General features: G+C 49.2%; 1 long non-coding RNA gene across 9 annotated transcripts in view; it reads left to right on the forward strand.

Annotated features, from left to right (window-relative positions):
- LOC144722326 (uncharacterized) overlaps positions 1–24,337 on the forward strand; it is a 53,026-nt gene that overhangs the window by 19,328 nt on the left and 9,361 nt on the right. For 4 of the 9 annotated variants that reach the window (XR_013586033.1, XR_013586036.1, XR_013586029.1 and 1 more), the window contains exons 2-3: positions 9,797–9,941; positions 10,530–10,685. This is a non-coding gene — a long non-coding RNA (uncharacterized LOC144722326). The other 5 variants (XR_013586034.1, XR_013586032.1, XR_013586030.1 and 2 more) reach the window with 4 other exon arrangements.

Consider the following 24,337-nt stretch of genomic DNA (forward strand, 5'->3'; position numbering starts at 1 on the left):
ACGTAACCCATTCGTAAGTCAAGGACTGCCTGTAGTTATATAAAAAATGTGAGTCTTTACAGTCGTAGTATATTCGAATCTTTGAATCTTCATTATCGTCTATGTGATAATAAGTAAATTGTATCTATCCTTCGTGGCAAAGCCGTATACTTTTCTTTTAGCTCATGGTTACCAAATGTACGTTTTATTAACGAGCAGTCGTGGCCTAACGTCGGTGATGCTGAGAGCTGACGCCAAAAAGAGTGAAGTATAGCCGCTCGAACCAGATGTCGCAGCTGCGGTTCAACCCGCACAGCTCAGGGGTCACCTCAGGTGGTTCTGGGACGAGTGGTCCAGATCAACCAGGGACAGATGGGTGCATCGCACGATAAGTAGGGCTACAAGCACCACCAGATCGTTCCTCGTGGTGCTGGGACACATGGCGGCGGCTATCGCCGTGGGCCCACCTTGAAATGAAAGCATTACATTGGTGTCTCCTGGAACACTGGGAGCCCCTGTGGGGAAACATGGGCCAGTTCGTGCCCCCTGTCCTGCTCAGCAGAGATGGATTGCCGTGTGGTGGTGCAAGAAGGAGACTTTACAGTCAGGGTCTCTCTCCTAGGGTTCTGTCAGGAACGGATGACCATCGAAACTGATGCCACCCTGAAGGGCTGCGGAGCACACCGTTATCATCAGGTGATTCAGGGAGTGCGGTCGCCCGAGGAAGCGAGGTGGAGCATCACCCTCCTCGAGTTGAGGGCGATCCGTCTGGCCCTCCACAGGTCACGCGGTGGTGGTCCGTCATGACAACGTCACCGCGGCGCGATGGTGAACAGGCAATGGCCCCTTAATGAGGGTAGCACATTGGGTAAGTCTGGTGGCTCCGGCACCTAGTGGGCACAGTGTGGTTGGAGACTGGCTTAAGTCATGAGAAGCCGGACCCCAGGGAGTGGTCGCTTCACGTGGAGGTGTGCGCGATGAGATTGTGTGCCGGTCCAGCGAGCTTCACAGGTGATAACATCACCTTTATTCTACCTTTTTAAGGCCGAAACAGGAGAATGTATTCACAATTCTGGCTGTCGCCTGATGAAGCTGGTTGTAATTACCAGCGAAACGTCGCACTCGAATTGTAAATGTTGTGCGTTTACTGTCCACCACATCAGTATGCTGAAGTAGTAACTAATTGGCACGTTTTTTTTCGTGACAAACCTTGCCAATTGGCTGTGTCAGGTGGTGGCGGGTTTAACGATACATTTATAATTAACACGATCTAGCTAAAACAACCTTTATTATGGCTAATATTGGTCGCGTTAAACTAAACGTGGCTTGATTCGTTCCTGGCAACCCTTGTTTTATAACAACAATATCATTCTTTACAGCTCTTTATCAGTCCACTGTTGAATGAAAAGCCTCCCCACACCTTTCGATCATAGAGGTTTGTGTCACCATACTTCACCTTTGCTAATCACTATGGTAAGATGAAGGGGCGGTCATAACAGGTTCAGATATCACTTGCTACTCCGGTGGTCATGGCCGGATATCGAACTTTCATTGTGCAGTGCGCTAATCAGAGGTGTGGACTCGAGTCATGTGACTTGGACTCGAGTCAGACTCGAGTCATGAATTTGATGACTTGCGACTCGACTTGGACTTGCATAACAATGACTTTGTCCCACCTATGAGATGTGGACTCGAGTCAGACTCGAGTCATGAATTTGATGACTTGCGACTCGACTTGGACTTGCATAACAATGACTTTGTCCCACCTCTGGCGCTAATCACTTCACTGTTGTATTATAATAGTGTAGGGTTGTTACGGGAGGGCTGTAGGTGCATGGGATCCAACGGGGAATAAACACAGTGGGCGGAGCTCCGGGAGTACACGGGGGGGGTGCCCGCAGCGACGTCCGCATCAGGCAGCCTGGGGGGTTGTGATCCTGACGGGGGGGTATAAAAGGGGAGGACAGAGAGAGCTCGTGGCTCAGTCTGGGAACGAAGGAGGAAGAAGGAAGATCTCCTAGTTAGAAGCCCTGGACTCCCCTCGACGCCGCCCTTGTCAGGGCTGCGGAGGATCAAGCCAGAGGCGTGGTTCCGTGAACCAGGGTCAGTACCCTGGGACTCCGGAGACCGTAGCCCGATTCACCAGTGTCGGGCCAGTTAGCCTCCCCTAGCCCGTTAGTGGAGGACTTGGGAGTAGGTCAGGATTAGCTAGGGTGTATCCCCAGTTATCCGGGTGAGGGGGCCGCTACCCCCTCTAGTGCTGTCCTGTACCGACAACTTGTAATAAACATACGTGTGCCTCAACCTGGGTGTCCAGCGTACTTACCGGTACTTCATCTGGGGTCAGAAGTATTACGAACATGGATACACGTCAGACAGCTCGAGCCAGAGTGCCGGACGAGGACACTGCTGAAATCGTTGAGCCCGAGACGGCTCACCAAGACATGGTACAGCCGGGGCCTGACGCGTTCCTGCCGGGGCATCGGCATGAAGAGGGGCCGCAGCCAGACGCGCTACGGCTGGCTCACGAGAGGCTGGCGGAGCTGCTGTATGCCGCTGCCGCCACGCTGGAAAACATCACGCGGCTGGGGGCTGGTGGTCCACCACGGGGCGAGGGGAGTCGACGACCGGAGCGCCTTCCCGCCATTTCGGAAGACTCCAACTTTGAAATTCCCGCCATCGCCACGGCAGCTGCAGAGGGCGTGGCCGGGCTAAACCTTGGGTCCGACACCGCTCTCGCTGGGACAGCCGCATCATCGCCAGCGGCGGGAACGTCATCACGGCTGCGACAGGCGATTCCATCTGCCATTCGCGCCGACGCACAGCCGAGTCCTGGGGATAGCAGCCTGCAGACTTCCAAGGCGAACGCTGCGCTGCAACAACGCCTACCTCCGCTGAAGGAATTTGTTGGCGCGGAGGGCGACTGGGGCGGCTTCCAGCGTCGCTTCATCGCCCACCAAGAAATGGCTAGGTGGTCGGACGACGAAGCCCTCTGCGCGCTGCCGGCGCTCCTCGACGCCGACGCGCTCGCCGCCCTCACATCGGCGCCAAGAGAGAAGCGTTCTACTCTGCCGAGGGCGCTACAACTGCTGGCTGGGGTCTATGGACCATCTGCAGAATGCAGACAGCAGTTCTACGACCGCAAGCGGGGTGAAAAAGAGTCGCCCCTGGCATACAGGACGAGCCTCCTGGCGCTGGCCAAAACGGCTTTTCCCCGTATGGACGACGACGGCGTGGACGCGATGGTCACGGAGAAGATCCTCCTCCTGGCAGACGACCTGGACATCGCTGTCGTCGCACAGGAGGACGCCGAGATGACCTCTCTTCAGGCGGCGCGCCTCCTTCACGCCAACCTTCTGTCCCTGCGGCGGAAAGCCAGCAGGGCATCGGCCGGGCGTGCGGTGGCTGCAGCCACCCTTCAGACGGAGGAGCTCTACGCCGTCGACCACCGACGGCAACAGGCGCAAGGAGCACGGGCGGGCCGGGACGGCTCAAGCCGGTTCGACCGTCCATCGTCTCCACCGGGGGGTCCGCGGTGTTTCAACTGCGGCGTTCGGGGCCACGTCGCCTTGGGGTGCCGCTCGCCTCGACAGCGCGGGACGACGCCTCGACGGGACGCCGGGCCTCCTCCTCCCAAGCTCCAGCAACATGATCCGGCGAGTCGCGGCACCACACATGTTTGGCCAAAGCACCCGCCCGTTGCACACTCTCGCACCACAACGAACGGGGGGCCGATGTTGCGTTGCGACGGCCCAACGCGGATCACTGCGGGGACTCGAATCGAGCCCAAACAGTGGTCCGTGTTGGCCCATCGCGTGGTAGCCGCGTCGTCAGGGTCGTCGGCCGTGGTCGGACACATTGACGGGGTAGAGGTACGCATCCTGGTCGATACGGGGGCATCGGCGACAATCATTTCGGAGTTAATTTACAATATTCTGCCTGTACAAAGCCGGCCCTTACTGCCGGTTAACGTCCCATTCTATGCCGCTAACGGGGGCTCTCTGGGCATCATGGGACAGATTCGCGCGCAAATTTGTATCGGGGACATCAAATTGTCGGGGCCGATTTTCGTTTCCTCCTCGCTGGCGGTTCCGTGCCTGCTGGGGACGGATTTCTTAGGAAAAATGCCAATTCGTATTTTGATCGACCAAGGATGCATTGAGCTTCCGTCAGGGCGACGCATGGCCTTCCTGCCTTCCCCTGCGGCGGCTCGGACGGCGTTCGCGACGGTACCGGCGTTTGTCGTCAGAACAGTTAGTGTGCCGCCGGGAGCTCAAATGCTAGTGCCTCTGAAACTTCGTAAGCCCTTCGCTATGGGCGTAGGGGATCAGGGTGTTTTGCTGGGACCGTCTAGGGCCGGGGTTAGTGCACCTAATTTGATTCCGGCCCAGACCGTCGTAAGAGGGGACGAGGACCCTTTCATCGCGGTCCTCAATGTGGGGTCGCAGACAGTGGTGGTCCCTCAAGGGACGGTGCTCGCTCACGCGACGCCGGTACCCTGCGAGGAACCTGTCGCGAACCATGTTGGCACTGCTTCCCGAATGCTCCCACATTCGGACAGCGATGAAGGGTGGCTCGACGCGCTTTGTGCGGGATCGACGGACCTGACAAATTCAGAGCGCCAACAGCTTAGAACGCTACTGAGGGAATTTTCCGACGTTTTCAGTCGGGATAAATATGATTTGGGTTGCACTCACCTGCTGCGTCACCATATTGACACGGGTGACAGCGCGCCAATTCGCCAAACTCCGTTTCGGTTAAGTCCCGCCGAAAAGGACCATGTCAAATCGGCTGTTGATGACATGTTAGCCGCCGACATCATTTCTCCCTCCACCAGCCCTTGGGGAGCGCCGATCGTCCTGGTTAAAAAGCAGGACGGCTCGTTGCGGTTTTGCGTGGATTTTCGGCGCCTTAATAAAATTTCGGTTGCCGACGCATACCCGCTCCCACGGATGGACGAATCGCTGGACGCCTTGGCGGGAGCGCGATTCTTCTCCACACTAGATTTACTTTCGGGATTCTGGCAGCTTCCTCTGGACGATGATTCTAAGCCTAAAACTGCTTTCCGTACACCGCACGGCCTGTTCCAATTCAACCGGTTGCCGATGGGCTTACACTCAGCGCCGGCAACTTTCCAGCGATTGATGGAATTGGTTTTGGCTGGATTGCAATGGGAATCGTGCCTGATTTATTTGGATGACGTTATTGTCTTTGGTAAAACTTTTGATGAACATCTCCAGAGGTTGCGGGCGGTTTTCCTAAAGATGCGGGCTGCTAATTTGAAATTTAAGCCCCAGAAATGCCATTTGTTACGCGAGTCGGTGCGTTATTTGGGGCACATCGTAGGGCGCTCGGGTATTGCTACCGATCCCGCCAAAACGCAGTGTGTCAGCTCCTGGCCGACTCCCACCTCGGTGGGAGAGGTCAGGAGTTTTATTGGCTTCGCATCATATTACCGACGCTTCGTCGCTAATTTTGCAACGATTGCCAAACCCCTACACGCGTTAACATCGAAAGGGGTTCGGTTCCACTGGGGTCAGGAGGAGGAAGCTGCTTTCTGCTCCCTTCGGGACGCCCTGGTAAAGGCTCCTCCCCTGATTTACCCAGATTTTTCTAGGCCGTTTTTGCTCGACACCGACGCGAGCAACACGGGTATTGGAGGTGTGCTTTCCCAGGTGGTTGACGGCGTGGAACGGGTGGTTGCGTACGGCAGTCGGGTGTTGTCTCCAGCGGAGCAAAGATATTGTGTCACCCGTAGGGAACTGTTGGCAATTGTCTATTTCATCCAACAGTATCGCCCATATCTGTACGGTCGGCGTTTCACCGTCCGCACAGATCATGCGGCACTGCAGTACGCCCTGAAGGTTCAACAGCCATCGGGACAATTGTCCCGATGGTTGGAGGTCCTCCAGGATTTCGATTTCGAAACCACCTACCGTAAGGGCGTTCGCCACACCAACGCTGACGCTCTGTCACGGATGCCAACCGCCTCCGAATGCGCATGCCTCCTGGGGTCTGGGCGTTGCAAGCCGGCAGGGGACATGATGAATCCGGTCCTGGCGGCCGCCGCCAATGACGAAACATTGGTCACCATTGATATCGCGGAACAGGGGAAAGATTCCCTGCTTGGGTTGCCCGTTAATGAATGGGGGCGCCTCCAAATGGAGGATTCCTCCCTCCTCGCGTTGCGTCGTCGCGCCGGGGAGAGGGGGCGGGGGACGGGTGAGGCCGACGCTTGGGGCATGCACGCAGGGTTGCTCATGCATTGGGACAGCAAATCCCACCGTCACCGGCTGGTGGTCCCTTCGGGATTACGGGGTAAGGTGGTGTGGGCTGCGCATGAGCGCCTCCTCCACCTGGGGACCCAGAAAACTCTCGCCTTGCTCCAGCTGAATTTTTTTTGGCCAGGCATGACAAGGGATGTCACTGATCTGTTGGCAGCGTGCCCTATGTGTGCGCAGCGCAAACCACCGGCACGGGAGTCGAACCCGCCCTTGCAGTCCATCCAGGTCTCCCGAGTAAATGAACTGGTCGCACTCGACATTCTGGGGCCATTCCCCGCCACCCCCAGGGGAAACAGATATTTGCTTACTGGGGTCGAATATTTTACGCGCTGGCCTATGGCCTGGCCCCTGCCAAATCAGTCGGCAGCAGCCATCGTCGACGCCTTTGTCCAGGGTTATGTCATGGACAAAGGTGCTCCGGAGCGGTTGCTGACCGACCAGGGTAAAAATTTTTCCGGGAAACTCCTAAAACAAGTCTGTGATCTCCTAGGAACGAAAAAAATTCGAACCTCTCCTTATCACCCGCAAACGGACGGGATGGTCGAGCGTCTGCATCGCACCATCTCGTCTATGTTGTCGCAGCAAGTCTCGGACTCACAGACTGATTGGGACTTACAAATTCAAGGGGTTCTAGCGGCATACAGATTGGCTCCCCATGCTGCGACGGGATTTTCACCATTCTTTCTTATGTATGGCCGCGAACCCGACCCACCTGTTTCGGCACAGCTGCAGATCCCCGCGCCGCTGGGAAAAATTAAATTGGATGAACACGTTAAATTTAACCTTGACAAACTGACTGAGGCGCGGGATGCTGCGAGGCTAAATTCTGACAGGCGTCAAAAGGCGAACGAGCGCCTCAGGCTGGCTCGCGCGCACGTGCTGCAGTGGAAGCCGGGGGACAGGGCATGGCTGCACTGTCCCCAGGTACCACTCGCGACCTCCTCTAAACTCGTGCGCCCGTGGCGGGGCCCCGTCGAGGTTGTCGAGGTTTTGAGGCCTCAGTGCGTTCGAATCAAATGGGGCAGGCGCCGGTGGTTTGTACACCCCTCTAGGCTAAAACCGTTTGTTGCGGTGCGAGGGCCCACTCCACACGCGCGGGGCCAAGCATGTGGGGGGTCGACCGACTCGGAGGGTCCGTCGCTGCTCTCGCCTGATGTGTTGCCGGCTGTCCCACCCACAGGTGCACCGGGAATGACGGGCTCATGCCCTACAACCCACACGGGTGATGCCGACGGTCGCGCCACTTCAATCGCGACCTCATCTCGAAAGGGACAGCCGCCACCGGATGGTCCGCCGTCCGGGGTTGCCCCGTGTGACGGGCCTGCGGCAAGGACGCGCGCTAAGATGCGCAGACTCTTATAATATACAAAAAGAAGAAATTTTTTTTTATTTCACGTGTCATGGTTACTGTATGCTGCGTCGGTGGTGCGCTCCTGCCACATTGTGTGTGTTGTGTTGTGTGTGTGGGCGGGGTGTGTGTGTTGTGGGTGCGTTGTGTGTCGTGGGTGTGCTGTGTGTGCTGGGGGAGTTCCTGGCTAGTTGTATATACGCGCTTTTACGGATTTCGTATTTATACGGGGGGGGGGGTGCGTCGGACATTCCCTTCGGGGGTGTGCTTGTTCTTCTTGTTGTTCTTGTTGTTGTTGTTCAATTTGCATTTTGTTGGAAAAAAAATGAGGCACACACGGGGTTGAGGGGTAAATGTTCCTTTATTGGAATTGTTGCAGCCGGGACGGCTGCGAGCTGTAATGGGGGGAGTGATGTAGGGTTGTTACGGGAGGGCTGTAGGTGCATGGGATCCAACGGGGAATAAACACAGTGGGCGGAGCTCCGGGAGTACACGGGGGGGGTGCCCGCAGCGACGTCCGCATCAGGCAGCCTGGGGGGTTGTGATCCTGACGGGGGGGTATAAAAGGGGAGGACAGAGAGAGCTCGTGGCTCAGTCTGGGAACGAAGGAGGAAGAAGGAAGATCTCCTAGTTAGAAGCCCTGGACTCCCCTCGACGCCGCCCTTGTCAGGGCTGCGGAGGATCAAGCCAGAGGCGTGGTTCCGTGAACCAGGGTCAGTACCCTGGGACTCCGGAGACCGTAGCCCGATTCACCAGTGTCGGGCCAGTTAGCCTCCCCTAGCCCGTTAGTGGAGGACTTGGGAGTAGGTCAGGATTAGCTAGGGTGTATCCCCAGTTATCCGGGTGAGGGGGCCGCTACCCCCTCTAGTGCTGTCCTGTACCGACAACTTGTAATAAACATACGTGTGCCTCAACCTGGGTGTCCAGCGTACTTACCGGTACTTCAATAGTATAGAATTGTAGTCTATTGTGCATTCACAAACATACTTTAATATGAAGTAAATTATTCCAACTGCAGGCAATTGTGTACGTTAGAACTGCAAGCTGTTTTGATTGGAAGTGTGTTCATAAATTGTGACACCAACCTGACATTTATACTCGTAGAATTCGTGTTTTTGGCCTACACCGAAACACAAATGTGTTGACCCCACAGTATTTTACTATATTTCCTCTCGAAAAAAACCGCCTGTAAAAAAAAACTAATAAGAAATGCCAGGAAGCTTGCTTGGCAGCATTTGAACTCGTGTCAACCAGACAGTTTGACAAAACGCCAACGGAACTGAGAACACTGCCTGATACAACGGCGGTGTTTATAGACATTGATGCAGCAGAGCCAGCTGCCTCATGTTTTCAAAACACGCAGGCGCATTGTAGACACCACAGCTCGAAGGAAATGTTCAAGTAATTGGGCAGGGCTGCCCGCATGAGGCAATTGTCTTGTGGCTATTCCTTCCTGCAGAAAATCACTGCCGGGATATCGTGGTGGTTTCGCTCGCCGCTCACCACTGAGGCTGTGTGCAAGGGGTTTGACGGGGTTTGGTTCCAGCTTTCTTCACGTAGGAAATGTTAAAACAACGTAGACTAGACGTGTAACAACGCAGTGATTCGTCGATTAAAATCCACTCGCCTGCTCGCAGCGCGTGCGTGGAATCATGTGCATAAGCATCAATTGTTTTTTATTCGTACAGTGTATGTTGTTTGTGATTGTTGCGTACAACTTCTGCAGTCACTCGAGATGCAACACTTTACCAAAAGTATACAAAAAAACAATGAAGCGACACTTGAATCAAATGTTGGACTCGAATTGGGATAATTCATCGAATTGCAAAGGAGATGAATTGTCCTCGTGTGTGTGTGTGTGTGCATGAATTTTCTCCGGGAACGCAAGATGCTGCTCCTTGAAAAGGAATTGACCAAGCATCACGGATACAAGACTCTCTTTAAAATGAGTCTTGAGACTTCGTGATACTTCCCTGCTTTAACAAAACAGGATTTATGTTTTAAACAACCATTACAATTCAGCTAATTGCACTGCCATATCCATAATGATGTTTGTTCACATTGATGATTGACAGACATCTGAACACATGTGCACCATAATTGTTGCTCTTGCATTTAGTATTTCTTTGCCATTTATTATACAAAACAAGTCACGTGCATGCAAATCTCTTTTGTATCCTCACAGGTGACGAAAACAGCCAACGTGATGAAATCCCACCTCGGATGGCCCACCCACCGCGGCGCAGCGAGCAGAACACGAGCTAAAGGTGCAAACGGGATGAGATTATATGATTTGCTGTTACATCTCAGCAGAAGCCTCCTGCGAAAGGGTGAGTGCTGCAAAAAAACGTTCACGGGATACCACTGCGCTATCGTGCGCGCGCGGAGCCAGTTAAGTGATTGTTATTTTCGAATTTCACCAGAGACAAGCAGATGCCCAATACTATGTTGGTAGCCTCAGGGCTCAAATTCATTTTATATTGCTCTTGAAAGTAAATGCTTATGATACTGTGTGTCTTTGTGTGTTGCAATGCGACTCAATTCGTGACCCCAAATTGTCGCAATTCAGGGGGCACGATTTAATTCAAGCATCAGTTCTTTCTCAATTGATATGAGTGGAGTGGTTAGTGGACTGCGCTTAAATTCAAGTTGCCCGAGTTCGATTCCCACTCGCAACCAATAATAGTGGCGATTTTTTTTTACTGGTTCTAGTCCTGCTCGAGGTCGACTCGGCCTTAAATGAGTACCTGGTGCAGAGTATAAACATGAGCACTGGAGAGCCAAAGGTGGTCTGGCGTGGTGCTGGCCACCCACCCACCCCCTTGAATGCTGTGTCGACCTTAATAGGTGTTCGCTAACAGCCCTTGCCCCACCAGTGCATTTACCACTATATGAGAGGATCTTTGTCGTTGTTGCAGAGCAAAGCCCATTCTATTGCTGGGATTCTACCGACTGATTTCAGAGACACTCCACCTGCCGGAGATCGACTGTGGAATCAAGAGCTTGGGCTGCCCTAATTGAGCGCACAGTGAGTCTCTGAACACTGTTGGAGAGGGTTTCTTCCCACATGGGAGGTAATGTTTCACTCTATCTTAGACGCATCTTTATTTAAACCCTCTCAACAGGGTATGGCGGCATCGAGTGTGCAAGCGTACAATGTGGGGCATGGCCATGGTTGCTCAAATGTTGACTGCAGCATGAAGTCCAAAACCTTGACAAAATTAGGCCATCGTTAAACATTGAAAAGCAGATGCAAAAGTGATGGATGTTCATGATGTTTATGGTGCATGGTTCATAATATGAGTTTCTCAACCATAAAACGTAGATGCTAAGATTTTCGTGTGTGTGTCCCCCGGCGTTATTGTCCAAAAGTGGACGTTTAAAATATTACCTGCGAATGAGTGAATTGGGAAAACACACGGCAACATCGCCTCAATTGCAAAACCTAGCAGGACCCTCCCGAAAAAGATCACCGATACTCAGTGAGGCTTTGTTAAGTAAATACTTGTTCGTGTATTAAGAGATTGGAGGAAAAAAACATTACCCACAATGAATTGCCAAGCTAAACAGACAAGCAGTGACACACATTTCACCACTTGGCAATGTTGTACAATGATGAATGTTTCCTGTATTAACTCCTTGCTACTTTCTGTTGTGAAGTGTTCTTAGCCGTCAGGTGTGATTAATACCGGTATTTTTTTAAAGTTAAACGTCTATCCATGCAATAAACGTCACAAGGGGGGAAAGTCATGAGTGAATGAGCTGGTTTTTGCAGCCTGACTGGCAGAATTTGCTGCAAACGTTGCAGCAAATGCAATGCAAGGTGGGCAGGTACAGTTGCAAAGGAATGCCTAATGCCGAATGCATTAGCTATTCAACAGGGTTCCTTCTAGTTTCAGTAACACTGGCTTGCAGCACCGGAGTGGGCTACGCCCATAATCCAGTCAGTGCTGTGGAGGGGGTACTTGGCATATCGCATGGGGCTACATTTATAAAGAAAGTACAGAAAGTAGGTTGTTAGTGTGTGCGTGTTTTCAAATGTGATCATGAAACTAATTATGAGCATAGTTACCATATGTGGTGATGTCATAGCTCAACCCCCATTAAAATTAAAAAATCGCCAGCATTAGATTTGTTTTAATGAATACTATATTCAGGAGTCACCAGTGTACAACATGCTGCATTTAGTCTTTTTATGTGGTTCATATCCAGCTGTCCTGGAACTTTTGTGAAAAATTTCACGTTTCTACAATGCACTAGTCTGGCCAGAGGACAAACCGGTGTTAACGCCACACAAATTGCCGCAAATTTTATTGCCACGCGTGGTGACGATGGGCCAGTGCGACTATTTGAACTCGTGATCTTATGACTGAGAGGTTAGCAGCCTTTCTGCTCTACCTACTGAGCTATTTATTTGTGTAGCCCATTTATGAATCTGCCGTTGGATGAGGGCATCCCTATGCCTTTTGTGGGTTCTGACCATACTCTACCACGTTGGTCAGTGTAGGTTTGTGAAAGTGGGCAGCACGGACATGCGACCATAATCATAGTCCAACAATTGATGTTGCTGTACTGCCATATGCTGCCCATCACATAGCCTGGCAGCCTTTAACAACCTGGTCGCTGGTCTTTCTAGCACTATTCAGGCTCAGTCCTGCCTAGCTTCAGAGGTTGATTTGGTCATACGCTCTGAGCCTTAAGAAAGATTGTTTACAATAGATTCCCCCCCATGTAAATATAATCACATATTTTAACACGAAGGCTTTCGCGACTAATATCAACCATAATATAAATATATTTAAATACATGTACGCAATCTAACCCAAAAAACCTCTATTATGGACGATCACACATGTCTGTTGGATAAAGATATGTCCTTCCATAAGAAGGTAATGCTTTTTGATGGAACTGACCATGAAAAAGAATGCTCTCCCATGCAATGGCTTGATTGCTACCTGCAAGTCTCTGCTCTTACTCATCTGTGTGAAAACTGTGACAACTATTGAAGACTACCTGTCAGTGCAGACTGTAGCCATCAATGTGGACCAGTGAATACTAAACACATCCACGTGGACTAGACTCATCGTCCAGTCTATGGCGAATGCGCTGTTTTCGTGGCGTGCTTGCCGTCGCCGTTCCCGTGTTCCGCGCACAGCAATGGACAGGGTGGGAGCTGTAAACATCCCTGACTGGAAGCTGGGAGCACTTGCTGCGGCAGCTTTCGCCCGGATGTTTGCTGCTGCCATCTGTCAAGGGCTTCAAGGAGAAGCATGCAATTTGTCTCAATTAACACAGGTGCTTTGCGCGTCCACCAGGAGCGCCATCTCACGAGATTTCACACGCGTTAAAATGAGCTTTCGGTTATATTTTGGGGGCGGCAGGAGAAAGAGGCTGGCATAATTCACTTTGAATAGGGCATTTAGAGAGAAGTTATTTCTTTCGAGGTGGCCCGATAAGCTCCGGTGCTAATGCCAAGGGCTTCAGTTCAAGAGACTGAGCTTGGAGGGCTTGGGAGCCTTGATTCAAATCCATGTTTCAGCCACGTGTAAATTGCCCTCTTCTAAGCCCAGTCACCAATGCCTACACAAACAAATCCATTATATTGCATTGAAGTTTTCACTCCGTTTAGCAGCTTCGATGACTCAAAAATGTAATTGCCACCCTGTACTTACGTACTTATTTACAGGGTTCAGCTTGTGTTGGATCAGAGGTCCATTGAAATTGCTTCAAAAAGCAGTTGTGTGACGTAATCTTCTGGTGGTTGTTTCCCGACATGTGATGTTGCATCGCTCGCCGTGAGCATATCGAGTGGGAATTTCTTAATTTCACAACGTGACGCCAATAGCACAACTCGTTCCAGGACCTGGAGCCCTCACGGCGATGCTGTTGTATATCTCTCCGATGTCCCGCAAAGTCGCTTCCCAAAGAAGCTCCTAGCACGTGGAGCGAAATGCCAGACACCTTGTCCCGAGAACACTGGGTAAAACCCGAACACTCAACGGAGAGCGATGGCATAACTGGTTTATAGCTGGGGGTTGTGGGCGATCATAAAGTTGATGAGTATACTCTTTAATTTGCTTGGAGTTAATTACTTATTTTGTAATTTTGTATCCACACGCGCATATACATCCGCGGGATATGATATATCCATGCTCTGTGTGTGTTAAAACCTACTGTGTGGGCGTATATATATCGAGACAAAGATCCCCCGTATAGGCTTAACAGACTGTTGGGGCAAGTACTGTGAGCGAGCATTCATGAAAGGCCGGCACGGCACACGAGGGGGTGGGTGGCCAGCACGACCTTTGTCTCCCTATTGGCGATGTTTACCCATCGCACCAGGTACTCATTTGAGGCTGAGTCGATCTAGGGGAGGCCCAGGACCGATTCAGATGATCGTCACTGGTGTTAGCCATGTATATATCCGCACAAAGACAGACATCCATGTACATCTTGTGCACGTGCACGTGTGGATACGGACACATGGATTATGACAGACTCATTGCAGTTTTGCGTTAATGTATTCTAAATGCTTTGGGCATTTATAGTTCTTTACTAGCCAGCAGTCATGTGCTTTAGTGTGCTTCTCCTAACGGTGGAATGTTACGTCCCCCAGCTGAAATGAACGAACCTTAATAGCCTCATTGTTTTCACCTTTAGGCAACCTAAAGCCAGCTCGGTGTACCCGCCAGTGCTCTCACAAACCACGTGGGTTGTGCTTAAAGAACAAATATTAAAGAACTCTCATTTACACACTGCATTTTACAGCTCTGTAAAAGGCCCATGTGGACCGTGGGATAATGGTCAGATGCCAGTGGCGACGAATCGTGATTTGACCTCCGATATCCCTAAAACCCATGGACTGGCCTGAGGGTTTTAACTGCAGTTAGCATAGAGAAATGTGAGTTTAAAAATTATAACAATTCTTTTAATTATTATCATGATAATATTAAATCTTGACTTAAAGCTTTCGTGACTGCAGGAATTCTTATTCTTTGGTCTTTCGGTAAAGTCACGTAGATAGGTTCAAAGAAAATAAAAATAAACTACGACGTTTCGATCGCAACACAAGCGGTCATCTTCAGGAAAAGGGGGGTTAGCTTCCAAGGCAAACTGTCTATAAGGGTTTGAAATGGGCATAGCCCAAATGTCAGCAGCCAATGATAATCAAGGGGCTGCCAGGTGAAAATTAGCATGTTAAAGAGAGATTAGCAATTTAATGGAAGATCGCAGAGCCGCAACCAAGAGATCGGCGCGCGAAGTGTCTGTGAAAGCGCAAGTTTGAAATGGGCGTAAAGCACAACTAACATCGGAAGGTGGTAGGATGGGAACATCATAGCCAATTATGACTTAAACTGGTTGATAACGTCCTTCCAATGATTGTTCAGTTTGTACCCATCTTCTCAGTTTAAATTGTGTCTGTGTCTATATATATGGATGGCTTCATGAACGAATCCTTGTTGATAGCCAGTGGGCTTGCAAAGCACCTTCGTCTTAGATAATCTATTTTGTGTGTGCCCACCGCATTAAAACAATGATCAGCCACGGCCGAGGTATTGGTCCTACCGTGTTTCAGATCTGCCTTATGTTCACGAACACGGTCCGTGACATGTCTCTTAGTTTCCCCAATGTAACTACTGCCGCAGACACAGCTTAGTTTGTAGACTCCTGGTTATTGCATGTCATGGATCACATCCTTCACAGATGGGATCAGATTTTTGTGCTACGCCCATTTCAAACCCTTATAAACAGTTTCCCTTGGAAGCTAACCCCCCTTTTCCTGAAGACGACCGCTTGTGTTGTGATCGAAACGTCGTTGTTTTTTGTTATTTTTTTGTTATTTTCTTTGAACCTATCTATGTGACTTTACCGAAAGACCAAAGAATATCATAATATTAATTTACTGCCCATTTTCGATTTACTGCCAGATGAAGGCCTTTGAATGCTGTGTGAGTCATGGAGTTTGGCCATACTTCACCATGATGACCAGTGCAGCTTGGTAAAGGGGAGAGATGGGAATGACCCGGACTGGTTCGGATATCACTCACTGCAAATGTTAGCCGTTGCCCGGCTCATAGTGTGCAGTGTGTTAACTGTTATGTCAAAGTGAGATGAAATTAAGTGGCACAAAATTTGGGCAAATTAACAAACAGAAGATGTATGCTCTTTCGTAATCTACATACATACCAATAGTAAATATAGACATACTCTTAGGTTTTTTCGGTAAAGTCACGTAGGTAAAAAAATAAAATAAAAAATTACTAAAAGTAATTATAGAAATAAAATAAAATACTAAATCACGACGTTTCGGAGGCAACACAAGTCTCCGTCATCAGGTGGGACCGTCACACTTGATACAGCAAATCTAGCTGTGACGGTCCCACCTGATGACGGAGACTTGTGTTGCCTCCGAAACGGCGTGATTTATTATTTGATTTTATTTCTATTATTACTTTTAGTAATTTTTTATTATATTTTTTTTACCTACGTGACTTTACCGAAAAAACCTAAGAGTATGAATCCTTGCAGTCACGAAAGCTTCAAATCTAGAAATAAATATAGACAGCACCTTGATAGGCGCAAGCCAGGAAAAACGAAGTGCAACACCAATGTTACGTTGTGTGCGTTTTTAATGCAGTGATTGTTGACCAGGCGACACTTGAGAACCTGAATACATTTTGAGTGAGAGTCCAGGATTTAAACTCGGGGTGTCGGTTTTGCCGACTCAGCTATCCGACCCAACCACCTCTTAAAAAATGTTACTGACCGTAACACGGTACTATTAAACAGCGCATGATCGTAAAGACTAAACAGCATGATGGTGCTCGAGATATATATATTTTTTGACCGTGAGTTTTTCCAAGGTCATTTGTGTTTGATTTATTAATCACTCCACTGAATAAAGAAGTGCAGTGGTAGCCAGCCCTGTTTTGTAAATATTTGCATTGTACATTTACTGAATGCTGAGTTTTTATCAGCATGTGGATATGTAAACAGCACTTTTAATTTGATGCCTGAGACAAAGAGTACGCAATAATCAATGTTTTAGGCAATGCCGGTGATATGGGCCTGTGCGGCTGATATGTTTAAAACATCTCATTTTGTTCTATTCCAGACATTTAGAATAATTGCCATGGCATCGCTTTTTGTGCCAGCTGTTTAAATTCGTTGACACAGCAGCAACTGCAAATAACTGAAAATTCAATTGAATCTCACATCTGGACTTTTATAAATGAAAGGCACACAAAAGAATATAATGCCCATTTTTATTTTGAAGCCAAATCACTGATTTTGTGTTCACAACACATGTTTACATATCATGTGTTTGCTGGCTTATCTGAATATACCGCATATGCAATGTATCAATCAAATGTCAACGTGTTTTTTTCTCTCAGTTAAAATATAAATCATTGCAGGACTAACGCATTTACTAATATTAACAGAACGCTTATATGCACGAGTAAATCGGGGAAATGTTGCGTGCATTTTAACATTGGGTTAGGGTTAGTTCCATTGTATATTCAAACCGCCCCTTTTGTGCTCATCCACCGTGGGTTTTCCACCCTTCCATACCTCGACAGCTTTACATACACTGCATGTATGACGTTCGTGTGCATTTACGCAGACGCATGCTGTTTTATTGATTAATTATTTGCACTGTAGTTTGGAGGTGATGATGTGGCTCAGGGGTCAGATCATGGAGCCAACACCACTGAGACCCTGGGTTAGACTCCTGGCAGCTGCCCGTGGGTAAAACGGCTTCTTCTCAAGCACAGCGGGTTGATGTTCTCAGCCTTGTCATCATTAACTGCACAACAACAACACAAATCTTCAAATTAAATGTGTTCTTTGCTATTCCAGTTTTTGACACTTAGAAATGGTAGTTTCAGTTTTGATGAGCGATCTTTCAGGCCACCAATAGGTCTGCCTCTAATATGAATGTCGGTGCACTGCTAGTTACACAGTCGCTACAAATGCATTCATGTAACTCATGCTATGATTCTGAATGCACAATTGGGATATAATTGGGGGAAAAAACTAAGAAAATGCCATAGTTTTACTTTACCAAGTATTGCATGATTGGTGAAGCATCAACATTTCAACCGTGCCGCATTTTGATATACAGTTAACACATACATAGTGTAAAGGGGAAGATGCTGTGGTGTAGTAGTTAGCACACTGGACTTGTCATCCAGATGTCCCCAGTTCCCCCACCTCTGTCCACCCAGCAGGATAACTGGTGGGTATTTCAACTTCTTCGTCTGGCCAGGATGGAAGTGTAGGCCAAATACCCTTTAGATTAGGCCCTTCCACTAGCAGTGGCATGTGCAAGCGATTGCAGGGCTGTACCTTTACCTTAATAATCACAAGCTGTAAAGAGTAATCCCTTCCTACCTCCCAACACCATCCCAGCAGAAGCTAATGGGATAGGTCGATCACGTGAAGTGGAAATGACATCATCATTGATCCTCAAGTTAATGATATCCCCTGCATGAAATCTGTCTCCAAACCAGATATTTTAAAAATACAATTTGCGTTATATCTAATTTATGCATTTTTTTCAGCTGAGATCTGCAGTGCTTGTTTTGTCATAGTAAATATATCGTTATTGTGGACAGCATAAGGGGTATGTTTGACATTGAGCTAATATCATTACTTATTAGAAGGTGTCACACTGCATTTATGCACCCAAGGAATAAAGAATACAAATATTGAACAACAAATTACCTTAATGAGCAATATGAACCCATGCTGGCTTGCAATATCCCAGATGAATGCATACCAAAGCATCCCTCAATCAAGTGTATTGACAACACCTGACGTGACATTTAATTACCATGTGTCTAATGGGAAGAGTGAGTCAATTCCTGGCAACATCATCGAAAATCCCATGATGTTCATGTCAGCAGTTTCAAATACTCTCGAGTTAGAAGTCATTTGGGTAACACACAGGACATATTTGGTTTGGGTTATTGAAGTATTCATCAGTTCATGCTTTGCCACAGGTTCTTCAACCTTGAGCATTTTGGTAGTGTAAGGCTGATTCTGCTGATGAGACCCAGAAGGGAAAAATTGCTTAATAGATTGTGCATTAAAATAAATTTTGCTGGTGGAGCAGTGGTTTTAGTCCAGCAAAAACAACCCCCTACCTCCTCGTGATGCCAGACGGCAGTGCCGTGGGGGGGAGGGCCAATTTAGATTGGCCTTTCCTCTCATGGCGTTTGTAACCATCACAGCAGCCAAATGGGGGCTCTGGATGGGTGCGAGGGGCTGGTAACTCCTCCACCTTCAATTAATTACCACTAAACCACGACTGAAAATTGTAATTAATAAGCTTGTGCCGGAGGCCCCGGGGGGACAGGCGCCTATGACGTCTCCTGGCCAAACCCCATTTGGCGGAGCCAGGAGACTGAATCGTTACCCTCAGGGCTCCTCCAGAAACAACAAAAAACCACTACGTGTGGCCACGTGGAATGTTAGAATGCTCACTGCAGAGGAGAGGCTGCCACTCATCTGTCTGGAGCTGGACCGGTACCGCCTGGATCTCTGTGGTATTCAGGAGGTCCGGTAGACCGGCTCTGGCTCCTGCCACCATGAGGGGGAGACAGTCCTCTTCTCGGGGCAGTAGACTGCCAAACAACAGGAAGTGGCTCGTCTTCTGAAAAAAAGAATGAAGGGGACGTGGGAGCGTGGCGGTGAGGTGTGGGAAGCTGTAAGCCCCAGGCTACTTTGGGCTCGCCTTCCCATCAAACAGAGGCGAGGAGTGGTGGTCGTAGTTACTTATGCCCCCACCGAAGATGAACATCTGTGGAGGGATGCAGGCAAGGCCAATGAGTCATATGCCTTCTATGACCTCCTGTCACAGGTGCTAGCTAAAGTGGCCCCTCGGGATAGAGTCATCTTGTTGGGTGACTTCAATGCCCGAGTGGGTCATGATGCTGGCACCTGGTCTGGAGTGATTGGAAGGCAGGGGCCAGATCAGCTCAATAACAACATTGCTTTGCTAGGCATGCTGAGGAGAGGCTTGCGGAGCCCCATTGTGGTTTCAGGAAAGGGCGGTCCTGCACATATGCCATATTTTCTGTCCATCTGCTATATCAGAGGTGTAGGGAATTCCAACAAGACCTACATCTCTGCTTTATTGACCTGGTCAAGGCCTATGATACCATCAGTAGGCCTGGTCCCCGGGTTGTTCTTCATGCTTTCGGAGTCCCTGACCCTCTGCTCACGATCTTTAAGGACCTTCATGATGGTGAGCGGGCCCAGGTAAAACTACATGGCTGGGAGTCGGAGCCATTTCCTGTACACCTTGGGGTGCGACAGGGATGTCCTCTGGCTCCCACATTATTTAACATCTATTTCGACCACGTAGTTCATGAAGCCTTGTATCTGTACCATTGTATCTGGTACAGATACAAAGGCACAGATACAATCTGGTACAGATACAATGGGAGGCTGATTGATGCCCGTGTGCGGTCAAGGGATGGCTCCCTATTGCTCATGGTCTGGTAATTGCTGCTCACTCAGAGGAGGCGTTGGAGGCACTGCTGCTGAACCTGGAGCTTGCCACTAAGAGGTGGGGCCTCACCATCAGCCCCACCAAAACTAAGCACCTGCCTGGGTATTTTGTACCATCGTATACTCCACCCCCACAACTCCTAATTGGTGATAGGGAAGTTGTGGAGAGTGCAGAGTTTCCCATACCTGGGCATGACCAGCTCCGGTTTAACAGCAGAGGCCTCACTCCGAATCAGTCGAGCGGCATTATCTTTTCATTGGTTGCGTAACGCTGTGTGGACGGTACCTGGTCTGTCGCTCCGTACGAAGCTTTAGGTCTTCTCGGCCATAGTCATTCCCTCCCTTCTCTATGCTTGCGAAACGTGAACCCCCCTAATGGAACATCTTCAACGGTTAGAAACATTTAGGCTGGCCTGCATACGATCCATCCTGGGTTAAACCAGGCTCGATTGTGTGAGGAGCTCACAAATCCTTGAAAGATCTGGACAAAGTCCCATCGGTGAGCTCCTCTGGCAGGCAAGGCTGCCTTGGCTGGGTCATATAGTCCGCATGTCTAGCAACCACATGCCTAAACAGCTTTTGTTCGGCCATATCGAGGGGGCTAAACGGGCATGGCACGGGCTAGAGAAGAGATTGAGTGATGTGGTACGGGAGGATGTGGAGCTCAGTGGACTTGCTGATGACTGGTACCAGCGGTGTCAAGATCGGCCTCTGTGGAGGAGGCTTGTGAAGGACGCTACTGGGCAGTTGGAGGCAGTCGCCCTCTAACAACAACGGAGGGCGGAGGAACGACGCTCGCAACAATGAGCGGCGCGCCGCGTGGCTAAAGCACAGCAAGTTGGCACAGTAGGGGGCACAGGTAGTGCATCAGCCAGTCGTCTCAGTCAGTCCACCTGTGGCATCTGGGTCTGCCCCGTAGCCTCCTGCCAGCGGGCGTTCAACACTTCACGTGGCCTCAAAGTGCACATAGCCTGGCACAAGCGTCATGGTGACGTCACCGCCACTTCGTAGCGAATGGCGGTTATTGTTAGCCCACTGCACCTGGTGACCTCAATTCCTGGCCACTGCTAACATCAGTGGGGGGTGATGTTTAAACTGGTCCGTGCACTTCTTCCTTCATCAACCCGTACTGACCAATGTGGTGAAGTCTGGTTAGAGGCTTTCTGTGGAGAGGCTTTCTTCCTGTATAAATTTCACAAAGAATGCATAACATTCTCGAAGGCCAAGAGACTGATAGACTAATAAAAAAAAATCAGTGGAGATTCAGAGATACATGCAATTGCATTATGTTTTGTTTATTTTATTTCCCAGAATGCTCCACTGCAGAGAATAATGAGATATAGGAATAAAAACGGTTCGCACGTGTTGTGTTTCATCATCTCCATTCGCCAATGTTTGCAAACAACGCTTACACGTTTTCTCGTGCCAAATTCGATTCTAGTGCTTAACATATATCAGCAGACAGACAGGGTGAAGCGCTCAGCACCCGTGGAACAAGCACTGCTGGGTGCTTGTGCAGAGAAGGTCGGTTGAAAATGCACCGATTGAAGTAGCTCTGTCTCATATCTTCCGATGTTGTTCCCCTGCAATGTCAAGAGTCCCCACTGCTCATAGGGGCAAAATGAATATTCACATCGGTGCTGTTGTAATCAGAATGTGAATAAATAAGACAAAAACACAGCCATATGACATTCACCATTCATACTATTGTAGTCTTGTCTCCAGACTTTTGTTCACGAGCCAATGCTACGAGGCAAGTGTGTTCATAAATATCTTTCTCAAACGGGGCCATTTAGTCGTTCAGTCCACTGCAGACGTCCCGATTAAGTGACCTTGTAAAAGGAGCTGGATTGATTTCAAGTGGGCTGAGCTACGTTAATGGCGTAACAGGGGAGATGGGTTGAGCGAGGGGGCTCGGTGAAGGGCGAGCGTGGAGGATCGAGTATCTTATCTGCTGAGGAAACCAAAGGGGGGGGAAATACCACCTCTCAGAAGTTCAATGAATAAATCTGTACAGAATGTACACAGGGGCCTAACTGTGGCGTTTTTTTGTGCTTAATTACTGAAGTTTTGCAATTTATTTACTTATTTTTGTTAGCAAGAAGCCCTATTTATTTTTTATTTCTGTGACATTTGAGCAAGCCCAAAGCGGACTTGGGTAACAGGCTGGCCTTTGTACTGGGTGAAAGGAGCCATTATCAGCCAGGGGCAGGGTCAATACGCACAACAGGGAGCCCCCTAATGTGGAGGCCACGGCGCAGCCTGCGATAGGTGCTGCTGCAATTTGCATGCGGCAACTATTCTACTGTTTGGCCCCCTGGATGCTTAACGGAATGCCCCCAAAATTATGTGTGGGCCCTGGTGAGAGAGAGAGAAAAAACCACAGCGAGGGCGTTTTTGATGAGCTTGTGGTCCGTCAAAGTCCGAATTCGGGTTTTTGTTGTATTTAGCTCCCACCACCCATGGCGTGCTCTGTCCCACTGTGGTTTTGCAGTCCTTTACGTGGCTGTGAAAAACTACGATCGCGTGCGCAATAGAAGCGATGAGACGGAGCGGCGGGGCGTTTGTCATATTTTTATTTATTGAAAAGGGTAAATAAGTAAAGCACCGTGCAGGGGTGGGGGGGAGTTTTTGAGACCGTGAGTTTTTGGCCTGGTGAAATGCAGCCACAGTGAAAAGAATTTGGTGCATGTGTTGTACAGTGCATGCCAGCTGCTGCGAATTGGATGGCCACTTGCAAGGCGCATTTAATAATTTATTAACGAAATTGAACCGATGCTCTTCCGTTTGCTTCATTTAAAGTCTTCGTTTTTTTTCTTTCGTATTGTTGTTTGTGCACGCTGTCAAGTTTGAGATGACGTTGTTTACGAAACTGGGCTTTCTGATCCCAGAGATCTGATCTCGGAGTCGTTTGCGTGTATTTACGAACGGCGCTTAAATTCCTCAAGTGATGATGGGGCCGTCTTCGTCTCCCCAAGGATAGCAGACAGATATGAACTCCAGTATCTGGCTTCAGCCACAATCTCAAATAACCTCAGTCTGCCCTCGCCACCACATATACTCTTCCACGGGCCATTCTCATTCCACTGCTCGATTAAGGTATTCTCATAGCAATGCCAACAGCGGTTCTGTATAGATGTGATTAGTTTCGCTTGTACATTTAGCTTAATTTTATTTTTTCAGTCTCACCAAGGTTTCCATTGATCGTGATTTTTATTTATTTATTTTGAGCTTTTTATTAATTGCCCTACAGTAAGTGTCATCTCGTGATGTGCACATCTGAGCAGTGTGAAGAACATTTCACTCTTTCGCGAGCTTCCCTTCAACAGTAGAGCCTCCGCAATGTCATGTTGAGCTGCGACATAGACTTCACCAAGTTACCTACAAGGGGCCTCCGTTGTGCAGCAGCCAGACTCCAACCGCCCCATTTAGCCGCGCAGGCCTAGTGGTTCACTCGGTGCCTATCCGTTGAATGAGGCATTTAAGCTGAACTTGACGATGTCTTATACAGCCATTGGTGACTGTGTTTGAGCTAATTCAAAGCTTTCACACGGGAGACAGTGTCGGGTTTAGTGGCGCAATCCGGAAGGGTGGAGATGTTGTGGATCTTGCAGCGATTGAGCGTGAATGATGCCTTGAGGGCAACAAGGTGCCCGTAAGGAGGCAACAAGGCAAGTCGGTGTTTGTGTGGAGTGTTGAGAAGGAAGGCACTACGTGCTTTATAACAGGGGATTCGTCGAGGTGTAATGGTTGTCACGTGTTGCAATCCAGAGTTTCAGTCCAGAGGTCGCCGGTTCAACCTCTTGGTGTGGCTTCTATGTCGGCCCTAATACTGCAGGAGCTTGCCAATAACGCCTGTCTTTGCGATCTATAATCCAAGAGAGGGTATTTGTCATGATATATAAAGTATGAACTGTATGCATATATATTGTGTGTAGTTTGTTGTCCTTTCCCCACACCTCCGATTAGCACTGTTGGCTACGTACGGTGCGGAGGACGTTGAAGATGCATCCAAACAAGAGAGGGCCTTTGTCATGATGTTTAAAAATATGTGTATAAGTAAAGTACACCATCATGGCTGGGGATTGAGGTACAGGTGGATATGAGAAGAAGTCAAATATGTGAACATCTTGGCAAAATCACAGTTTCAGCACCATGCACAATTAAGTTAGTCGACAAAAATACATCTCAAACTGGTTTAAACATG

The sequence above is a fragment of the Lampetra planeri genome, chromosome 14, assembly GCF_965212315.1.
Source record: "Lampetra planeri chromosome 14, kcLamPlan1.2.h2, whole genome shotgun sequence".
NCBI lineage: Eukaryota > Metazoa > Chordata > Hyperoartia > Petromyzontiformes > Petromyzontidae > Lampetra > Lampetra planeri.